This window comes from Scyliorhinus torazame, chromosome 19 (genome assembly GCF_047496885.1).
Source record: "Scyliorhinus torazame isolate Kashiwa2021f chromosome 19, sScyTor2.1, whole genome shotgun sequence".
Taxonomy (NCBI): Eukaryota; Metazoa; Chordata; class Chondrichthyes; order Carcharhiniformes; family Scyliorhinidae; genus Scyliorhinus; species Scyliorhinus torazame.
The window spans coordinates 55,983,706-55,994,396 of NC_092725.1; the positions used below are offsets into that span (position 1 = coordinate 55,983,706).

At 44.3% G+C, this 10,691-nt stretch overlaps 1 long non-coding RNA gene across 1 annotated transcript; it reads right to left on the minus strand.

The window, feature by feature from the left end:
- Positions 1–1,640: 1,640 nt before the first annotated feature.
- On the minus strand, positions 1,641–9,399 carry LOC140396148 (uncharacterized). The gene is made up of 2 exons (XR_011936468.1): positions 9,273–9,399; positions 1,641–3,585 (listed from the first exon to the last, which is right to left on the minus strand). It is a non-coding gene; the product is annotated as an uncharacterized lncRNA (long non-coding RNA).
- Between the last annotated feature and the right edge of the window lie 1,292 nt (positions 9,400–10,691).

Consider the following 10,691-nt stretch of genomic DNA (forward strand, 5'->3'; position numbering starts at 1 on the left):
ATTGTCACAAGTAGGCTTACATTAACACTGCAATGAAGTTACTGTGAAAAGCCCCTAGTCGCCACATTCTGGCACCTGTTCGAATATACAGAGGGAGAATTCAGAATGTCCAAATGACCTAACAGCACGTCTTTCGGGACTTGTGGGAGGAAACCAGAGCACCCGGAGGAAACCCATGCCGACACGGGGAGAACGTGCAGACTCCGCACAGACAGTGACCCAAGCCCGAATCGAACCTGGGACCCTGGTGCTGTGAAGCAACAGTGCTAGCCACTGAGCTACCATGCCACCATCATAAATGTGTGCCAACAATATAGAACATAGAATATTACAGCGCAGTACAGGCCCTTTGGCCCTCGATGTTGCGCCGACCTGTGAAACCACTCTAAAGCCCATCTACACTATTCCCTTATCGTCCATATGTCTATCCAATGACCATTTGAATGCCCTTAGCGTTGGCAAGTCCACTACTGTTGCAGGCAGGACATTCCACGCCCTTACTACTCTCTGAGTAAAGAACCTACCTCTGGCATCTGTCCTATATCTATTTCTCCTCAATTTAAAGCTATGTCCCCTCGTGCTAGACATCACCATCCAAGGAAAAAGGCTCTCACTGTCCACCCTATCCAATCCTCTGATCATCTTGTATGCCTCAATTAAGTCACCTCTTAACCTTCTTCTCTCTAATGAAAGCAGCCTCAAGTCCCTCAGCCTTTCCTCATAAGATCTTCCCTCCATACCAGGCAACATTCTGGTAAATCTCCTCTGCACCCTTTCCAATGCTTCCACATCCTTCCTATAATGCGGCGACCAGAATTGCACGCAATACTCCAAATACGGCCGCACCAGATTTTTGTACAGCTGCAACATGACCTCATGGCTCCAAAACGCAATCCCTCTACCAATAAAAGCTAACACCGTACGCCTTCTTAACAACCCTCTCAACCTGGGATCTATCAGGGATCTATGTACATGGACACCGAGATCTCTCTGCTCATTCACACTGCCAAGAATCTTACCATTAGCCCAGTACTCTGTCTTCCTGTTATTCCTTCCAAAATGAATCACCTCACACTTTTCTGCATTAAACTCCATTTGCCACCTCTCAGCCCAGCGCTGCAGTTTACCTATGTCCCTCTGTAACTTGTAACATCCTTCCGCACTGTCCACAACTCCACCGACTTTAGTGTCATCTGCAAATTTACTCACCATCCTTCTACGCCTTCCTCCAGATCATTTATAAAAATGACAAACAGCAGTGACCCCAAAACAGATCCTTGTGGTACATCACTAGTAACTGGACTCCAGTATGAACATTTCCCATCAACCACCACCCTTTGTCTTCTTTCAGCTAGCCAATTTCTGATCCAAACTGCTAAATCACTCTGAATCCCATGCCTCCGTATTTTCTGCAGTAGCTGACCATGGGGAACTTTATCAAACGCTTTACTGAAATCCATATACACCACATCAACTGCTTTACCCTCATCCACCTGTTTGGTCACCTTCTCAAAGAACTCAATAAGGTTTGTGAGGCACGACCTACCCTTCACAAAACTGTGTTGACTATCTCTAATCAAATTATTCCTTTCCAGATGATTATACATTGTTGTGGAAAAAAACTAGCCAAAACTTTGAGGTTTCGCAAAGGTCTTTTATTATAACACGAAGTTCGTGGAGGGAGTTAGAGTTACCACCGTCCTTCTAATTGTCCCCACCTTACAAGAGTATAGCAGTACTTTATATGGTTTAATAAGCAATATTTAGAAAAAAAGAGGCATTCCTTTGATAAGCTCAAACACAGAAAAGCGAGCAGCGTTAAACAACAGGCCTTGAATTCCCAGCCTAAGAACAATAATAATTGTCTACTCTCAGCAAAATGTGCAGCTGTGCACTTGTTTACATAGTTTGACCTTCTGCCTATTACATGCAGAACTTCTTGACTGAAATAAAGCTAATATATCCATCATGCTTTGCCAAGTGCCCATTGCCATGAAATATAGTCAAGCAGCCAGTTAAGAAGGAATACAGGGTATTAAGGCAACTAATTCACCAACTAAAGTTCCTTCTACAATTCCCTCCTTGTTGATCATATGATCAACACATTGTTAGTACATCACAGTGTCCTCAGCAGCAAAGGGTGGGTTATAATGTACAGGGAATGGGCGTATGATAGACACCTGTTTGTTAAGTGGCTGGGACCATGGAGGCAAAGCTGACATCCGCGCCCCCATGCCCTGACAACATCCCGAGCAACATTTAAACAGTAACCATACGACAATCAGGATTACAATAATGATTATAATCCAAATCACAATCCTCTGTCCTAATGTTCCCAACCATCTAAAGCCAAAGTCCCATCCCTCATCCTCATGCAACTGTGCCACCTCTCGACGAATGTGATCCACCATGTTATCAATTTTCCCTGAGTTATCAGGGATGTATGTGCAGCAGTCACTGCCAATCAGGGCACACGTACCTCCCTTCTCTGCTAACAAGAAATCAAGGGCCATCCTATTCTGTAGGGCAACTGCTCTTATAGCAACCATCTCAGTCTCTATTTGGTGAACAGCTTCCGCAGTGTCATTAGCTACCTGCTCAAGGATGTCTCTTAATTCGCGTAGTTCGTATGCATTAGCGGCTATTCCTAATGGTGGCATCATTATTCCCAGCATTTGTGCCCATGTCATAACACTGCGTGTCGTCCTGTGATGTGGATGGTCCTTTAGTTGTTGGACATGATGTACATAAGGGACTACGTATCCCAAATAGCAGGAGCCCTCCCAATTCTCTGGTAACCACGGGTAAGCCTTGCGTCCACAGATAAAATACGTGCCGTTATATGCGGTCAGGTTTCCTTTACTATCAGTCATCATTAGTCTAATCGGATCCCCTCCCCAGGGGCCTCCATTAGTACAATTTTCAACCGCTGACCAGTCAAAGATGAATAGCCCTTTAACTGTAAGGCGGGGCATAGTGGGTTGCCAATTCAAGGTCTTGTCGCACTGACTTGTGCCGACTGGGTAGGTCCCATATGTTTTATGTTTCCTAAAGCATATGCTACCCTTTGGGACTCCAGTGTAATTGAGAAGGATCAAACAGGACATTTGACGTGTTACATTAAACCTAGGCCCCCACCATTCCTCAAACCAATTCATATCGTATCCAGCTAATCTCCAATCGAACATATTCTGTGTATCTTCTCCATGTCCTGTACTATTTTGTCTTAGAGCCCATTCTGCTACCTCTTTACTGGTGAATGGGATAGGTCGCACAGGGAAGCCCTCCTCCAAGCATCTGGGAATTTGTGTACAAACCCAACAAATGGATTTATTTACCCTCTCTGCGTATGAGTGAGACATGTATATTAAGGTGTCAGTATGCAATTTACCCTCTACATGATGTTGGATTAATATGATAATATAAAAACATCAACGCCGTCATTCTCTTCAGGTTAGCGCCTCACTAGTACTCTCAAAGTTCCGTATGATGTAGTTTACACGAGTTGCGTGGATCCCATTGGGCTTTTCTTTTACTTTAATGGCTGTTCGGGTTGTTAGCAGCACTTGGTAGGGTCCTTTCCACCTAGGAGAAAAATAATCTTTGTTTAGTGCTTTCACATACACTTGATCTCCAGGTTTAAAGGGTGTGTATTTCCCTCTTTTGGATGCATCTGAGCCTTTTGCATCTTTTCATGTTTTGTTTTGTTTTTTCTTTTTTTTTTCCAGCGGTTTCACACATGGCCTGGGCATACTTTAGTGATGCCTCATCTGCCCATATTATGGCTACTGCCGCTGGAGTCATTGGGGGTTTAGTTCCAGTTGTCGTGGGACGTTCCAATTATTTTCTCCTACGGGGTTAAACCCGCATTACGATTTCTCTGATTTCTCAGGGCATACATTACTATGGGTATGGCATCTGGCCATAGCAGCCCATTTTGTTGACACACTTTTGTAACTGCAGTTTTAATTATTCCACCCGCCCTTTCCACCATTCCTGAGGGTTGTTGCTGATATGGGATATGCAATTTCCAATCAAATCCCATGGCTTCTGTTAGGGCTTTGGACAATTTGCTAGTGAAATGAGTTCCCCTGTCACTGTTAATACCCATTGGTATCACAATCCCAGGATATTCATCCTTCAACACTTCAGTTGTCTGATTTTCCACTGGCTTATCAACCACAGTAGGCATCACTCCCACCTGCGATCCAGCTATATCATTACCCAAGATAAACTGTATTCCTGGACCAGATAATTTCTCTATTACTCCTACTACCACTTCACCAATCTTCACTGGACTTTCTAACCTTACCTTATATAATGGAACACTACTCCTCTCACTCTGAATTCCACATATTACCACCTTTTCTGGCAACATTCTTCCTAGATTACATAACTCCTCATCTCCAACTATCAAAGATTGACTAGCTCCCGTATCTCTTAAAATTGTAACTTCATTACCTGCTCCTCCTGATACACATGAGTAAACTTCACCCACACAAGTAAATTATTTCAAAAGATCTGGCACCTTCTTATCAATCAACTCCTGATCAGGCTGTACAATCTTTTGCACATCCTTCGCTTCACCTGGGTTTTCCTTTACCACTTTAACAAACCCCACAGTCTTATCCTGTTTTACCACATCAGCCTTCCCAGTGCTTTTCTTCAACCACCAACACTGTGACTTTACATGGCCTAGTTTATTACAGTGAAAACATTTGAAACTTTTGACACTGTCCTTATGATCTCCCATCAGATCACCTTTACCACTTGAGTATTTCTCATGTCCCCAGTTTCTATCCCTCACAGGCTGAAACTGATGTCGGAAACCAAGCTTTGATTTATGAACTAATTCATAATCATCTGCCATTTCTGCTGCTAATCTCGCAGTTTTAACCCTCTGTTCCCATATGAGTTCTCACTACATCAGGAATTGAATTATTAAACTCCTCCAAAAGTATAATTTCTCTGAGAGCTTCATACGTTTGGTTTATTTTCAAAGCACTTATCCACCTATCAAAATTGTCTTGATAGCAACCTGCTTTTAGCCAAGAGCGATGCTCCTGTAGAGAGGCTTGCCCCTGTGCCTGTTTTAACTTCGGTTCTGTTATGGTGGACGGAAGTTCAACTGCAGCCGCTTGCAGTTGTGGCTGCTGTTTGAGAGCCCCTTCCTTTGCTATTTTATCAGCAAATCTATCATCGTCTGCGGTAGTATGCGCTTCTCACTTTAAAATGGCCATCTTGCTGGGCTGAACAACATCTAGTAAATGTAAAACCAATTTAGCATGTTTAATAGGTTGGCCGGAGGAAGTTATGAATCCCCTGCTTTTCCATAATTGGCCAAAATCATGTACTACCCCAAAAGCGGATCGGGAATCAGTATAAATATTGACTGTTTTATTTTCAGCTAGAATACATGCTTTAGTAAGGGCAAACTATTCGGCCGCTTGAGCAAACGTTCCCGAAGGCAGAGCAAAAGCTTCCACTATCTTGAATGGAGTTACTATTGCATCACCGGCCAGGAGGGTCATATCATTTGGTCGGTTCGCGGACCCACCAGTAAAAAAAATGATGTCTGGATTTTCAAGTGGGTGACTCAATAAATCAGGACGAGGGGTTGTGGGGGCTTCAACCAATTGTACACAGTCATGTTGAAACAAATGTTCTTCATCTGAGGGCGCGGGTAAGAGTGTAGCAGGGTTGACAGCTGATGCTCGCTTGTAGACGAAGTTAGTCTTAGAGAGAAGGATTACCTCGTACCCAGTGCGTCGAGACGCAGAAATATGCTGCGTTGCGGATTAGGCAGGAGCAAAACAGAGTGAGGAACCAATACTGTACACAGGTGGTCGAGTACAAGGGGTACTGATTTTTCTACTATGGCGGCCGTGGCTGCTACTGCTCTTAAGCAACTTGGCATACCCTTTACCACTGCACATAGGGCGACCGAGTAGTAGGCAAGGGGTCGTTTCCCTCCTCCATGCTCCTGTACCAGGACCCCTTTCGCAAATCCCCCTGCTTCATTCACATAAAGAGTAAAGGGCTTGGCGTAATTAGGAAGTCCCAAGGCAGGGGCGCTAATCATGGATTGTTTCAAATTCCGAAATGCTTGCACCCTCTCTGGGGTCCAGGTAACAACTGAAGGGACATCCTGTAGGGTAGCCGTGCGCAGTACCGTGTCCATCTCCCTAAAGTCCGGTATCCACTGCCTGCAATAGCCCACTATGCCAAGGAAGGTGAGGGTCTCCTTTTTTGTACGTGGAGTTGGAACCATTGCTATAGCCTATATTCTTTCAGACCCAAGCCTCCGCTGCCCTTGCTGAAGCTGAAATCCTAAATACTGAACTGTCTCCTAGCAGAATTGCAGCTTCTCCATGGAGGCCCTATGCCCTCTTTTTGCCAGATGTTTCAATAACAAAAGGGTATCCTGTTGGCAAGTTAGACCCTCCCCTCTGACGCCAATAATAAATCATCCACATATTGCAACAGTGTTGAGCCGGATGAAAACTGGCACTCATCCAAGTCTCTTTTAACCGCTGCAGCATATACTGCCGGGCTTTCTGTGTAGCCCTACGGCAGGCGCGTCCAAGTGTACTGTTGATTCCGATATGTAAAAGCAAATAGATATTGACTGCCCGGGTGCAGTGGTATGGAGAAAAAGGCTGAGCATAAATCTATGACAGAGAAAGTGTTTGCTGCTGGTGGTATAGAAGACAAAATAACATTTGTGTCCGGCACCAATGGAGCAATAGGGATAACGGCTCTGAGATCCTGTACAAATCGCCACTCATTGGGTCTTCCCACTTTTGGAATGGGGAGTATAGGGGTATTACAGGGGCTTTGTGTCCTCTTCAGCACCCTTTGCTGTAATAGTGCACTGATCACTCCCTCTATTCCTTTCTCTGCGTCTGACGCCAACCGGTATTGTTTCAAGCATGGCAGGGCAATGTTCTTCTGTAACTGTACCCTGTGCGCCGGGGCAGAATGTACCTTTCCAACATGATTTTTATGCTGTGCCCATAGATCTGCCGGTACCTGAGCCAGGACTGAAGGGAGTAAATGATGGCTGTTTCGGGGCGGTTGTTGTCTTTCAAATGTAGCGGGCCATTGTTCATCTTTCCAGGTCACTCTGCCCTCCTGTTTGCCATAAAACTCTATCAGGCAATTATGTCTGTCTATGTCAACATCAATTTGATGTCGGACCTTTTTTTCTCTGGCCTTTTTCATCGATTCTCCCATTTGCTTTGCCTTAGCGGGATGTCTTACGGCCAATGTTAAATGGGGTTCTGAAGTTTCACCCATCCTAAAGAGGTCCCTCTGACTATCCGTCAACTGTACTAACATTCCTAATCCCACAACACCGGAAAAAAAAATGGGGTGACATGCAATGTTGTCTGCTTCCCTAGGTGACATTGCTCTTGTAAATTGTATGACTGCTCGTCTTTACGAGCATACCAAGCCGTGCAGTGGGTCATTGTGCTCTCTCGGCTGATCTCTATCAGATGTTTTAATAACTGCGCCCAAGGGTCAGTAATCTTTTGCAATGCTTCCTGCAGTTGTTTAAGAATTGTGCTGTCAGGGTTAATGTCCAGCTGCCAGCAATATAACACAGACACAGAGCGATCTTGCTCTTGGTCAGAAGCTATTAAATTCAACAACTGATGAGCGCGTATCTGAGGCAGTTCCATAAACATGCCTTTGTTAGTGCAATGAATTATTGCCCCTAATTTGCAGAGGGTCTGCCTGCCAAGCAGTGGGAGGGGCGTAGTTTTTGAAATAATCATAGTATCGACCAAGGGGATATCGTCAATTTCCAGGTTAGTTGGGCATGATAATGGCTCAGTCATGGGAATGCCGGCTACTCCCACAGTGACAATAGAGGACTCACCGGGGGTTAATTCCACGGAGGGGGGCACAGACGACATAGTAGCGCTGGTATCGACCAGAAGGTCCACATAATGATCTCCTATTTTAACCGTTGTCATGGGTTCGTCTCTTACTGAGTTGGACAGTCTGATCATAGCCGCCTGTATCACCTTTTCTCCGTGGCACCCCTATTGGTTTTGGTTAGGGTTCGGGTCAGTGTACGTAAATGGAGGCGGGGGAGGGGGCATGTCTCCGAGTGGGGCGCATCCTTCCTGGAGATTAAAGTTACAATCCCGAGCCCAATGTCCCTTTGCCCCACATCGCCTACATTGATCCTGGGATCTATCCCTTCCTTGCCACTTCCTCTGCCTCTACCCCTACCTCTCTGCCCACTTCTGGCCTGCTGACCACGACCATGCCCACCCTTTCCTTGGTAGAATTGCCCTGTGATTCTAGGCTTTTGATCTTTGGGGGCTATAAACAGTCCTTCCCGGTCCATGTTCACCAAGGAGGTAACCACTGTCGTCCATGGCTGTGTTTGCCAGGTGAGATTAATCAATTTGTAACTTTGTGCATGCTCTGGTAGCATGCAATTCAATAATGTCTGCACCTTCCTGGGGGTTAAATGCTCCTTGGCCCCTTGCATGATAGCCTCTCTCCCCTTATTTGCTAACCAGTGTTCAGGGACTTATTTCCTTCATTTAAATGAGCATCATTGTCAGCCTAGTCCCCGTTTATACCAGGTGGGACCGCAATTCCGTCTTTTAAAGCGGGCCAAGGTGCACCATAAGAGTATTTTAAAAGCAGCAAAACATCCCCTGGGAGGAGGCTATAAATAGCACAAATTTAAGTCAATTTCCAATGATTGATTTTATAGGCATTAGCTATTCTTAGAGACGTATATTTTTTCTTTGTCAATTCAGAAAAGATCAACTGTCTGCTGAAATGGTTAATGTTTCCTGCAGAATCTGAGGGGCAGAGAACTTGGAATGATGCCATTTACGTTTTTTCACGTAATCTAAAAACTTATTCATATTCAATTACTTTTATTCGCAAAAGGCACTTTCTTTCTTTTAAACTGATCGTAATTTCCAATGTTTCCGTTCATTAGAGAAATCTCAACAAAAATCACTTAAGTCATAATCTCTGACTCACAAAGACAGACGATAAAAAATACAACGCACTTCATGCTTTGACTAAAATTAATTGGTTAAACAAAACACACAGATTTTCACAGCTCACAAATATCACAGTAAACCGTTAGCCTTATCTCACGGCTACAGAAAATCTGAATTCTCTTGCTCTCCAGGAACTCATCTGTTACGCTTTTACCTTAATCTTCTATTTATTTTTACTCCCCTGTTTTTTTTTTCATTAGATTCCTATGCGGGACATACAGGTTTTCCTACCTCGTTCCGTTGCTTTACGATTGTTTCTTTTCATTTTCTTACTCATTTTGACTCCCTTATCTGTCCTCTTTCGCAAAGTCCAGTTTACGTATCGCTCCGGACGTCTGCACCGTGGCTTCGGGACGACCTGTGAGGGAGCGGCGAGTTTAGTGCTCATCGTTCCTTCTGCAAAATACTTTAGAACATATGCATAATAATAACAACAACCGCGGAAATCGGAAATCATTTACAAATACTACAGGGAGCGCACACACCGGTGTTAGTCCTTTTGCGAATCTCGAAGCTTGCTGATTGTCCAGCATGTTTTAGTTTTTCAGTCTCTAAGGCACCTTTGTTCTTCCCATGCAGCTATCATTAATTTATTAACTAAGATAGCTCTCCTAGCATGAGTTACTGGCAAGTAATTAAGGATGCCAAGCCGCAGACCCCCCTTTCAGCTGGGGTCGCGCTATGGCTCTCTCCCTTTCAGCTGAGAGAGTCCTGTTTAGAGATCTGTTTCGGGGTTCGCTTCCTGTTAAATTAGGGAAACTGCACGACTACGTCAATTGTTGTGGAAAAAACTAGCCAAAACTTCGAGGTTTCGCAAAGGTCTTTTATTATAACACGAAGTTCGTGGAGGGAGTTAGAGTGACCACCGTCCTTCTAATTGTCCCCACCTTACACGAGTATAGCAGTACTTTATATGGTTTAATAAGCAATATTTAGAAAAAATGATGCATTCCTTTGATAAGCCCAGACACACAAAAGCGAGCCGCATTAAACAACAGGCCTTGAATTCCCAGCCTAAGAACAATAATAATTGTCTACTCTCAGCAAAATGTGCAGCTGTGCACTTGTTTACATAGTCTGACCTTCTGCCTATTACATGCAGAACTTCTTGACTGAAATAAAGCTAATATATCCATCATGCTTTGCCAAGTGCCCATTGCCATGAAATATAGTCGAGCAGCCAGTTAAGAAGGAATACAGGGTATTAATGCAACTAATCCGCCAACTAAAGTTCCTTCTACATACATCCTATCTCTTCTAAACCTTTCCAAGATTTTGCCCACAACAGATGTAAGGCTCACTGGTCTATAGTTACCGGGGTTGTCTCTCGTCCCCTTCTTGAACAAGGGGACAACATTTGCCATCCTCCAGTCTTCTGGCACTATTCCTGTAGACAAAGATGACTTAAAGATCAAAGCCAAAGGCTCAGCAATCTCCTCCCTAGCTTCCCTGAGAATCCTAGGATAAATATCAATGACCATCTTTGCAATCTACTGATTGCCAAAGAAGGTATACCTTTATACGGCCCAAAGAATGTCGTCAAGGGTCAATGATTCGTCAAAGGAGTGAAATGACGCCCAGAATGATGGAATGTTCTTACACCGAAAATGGTGCCCAAAGCCTCTTTTTCTAGCTGAGCGTAATTCGTTT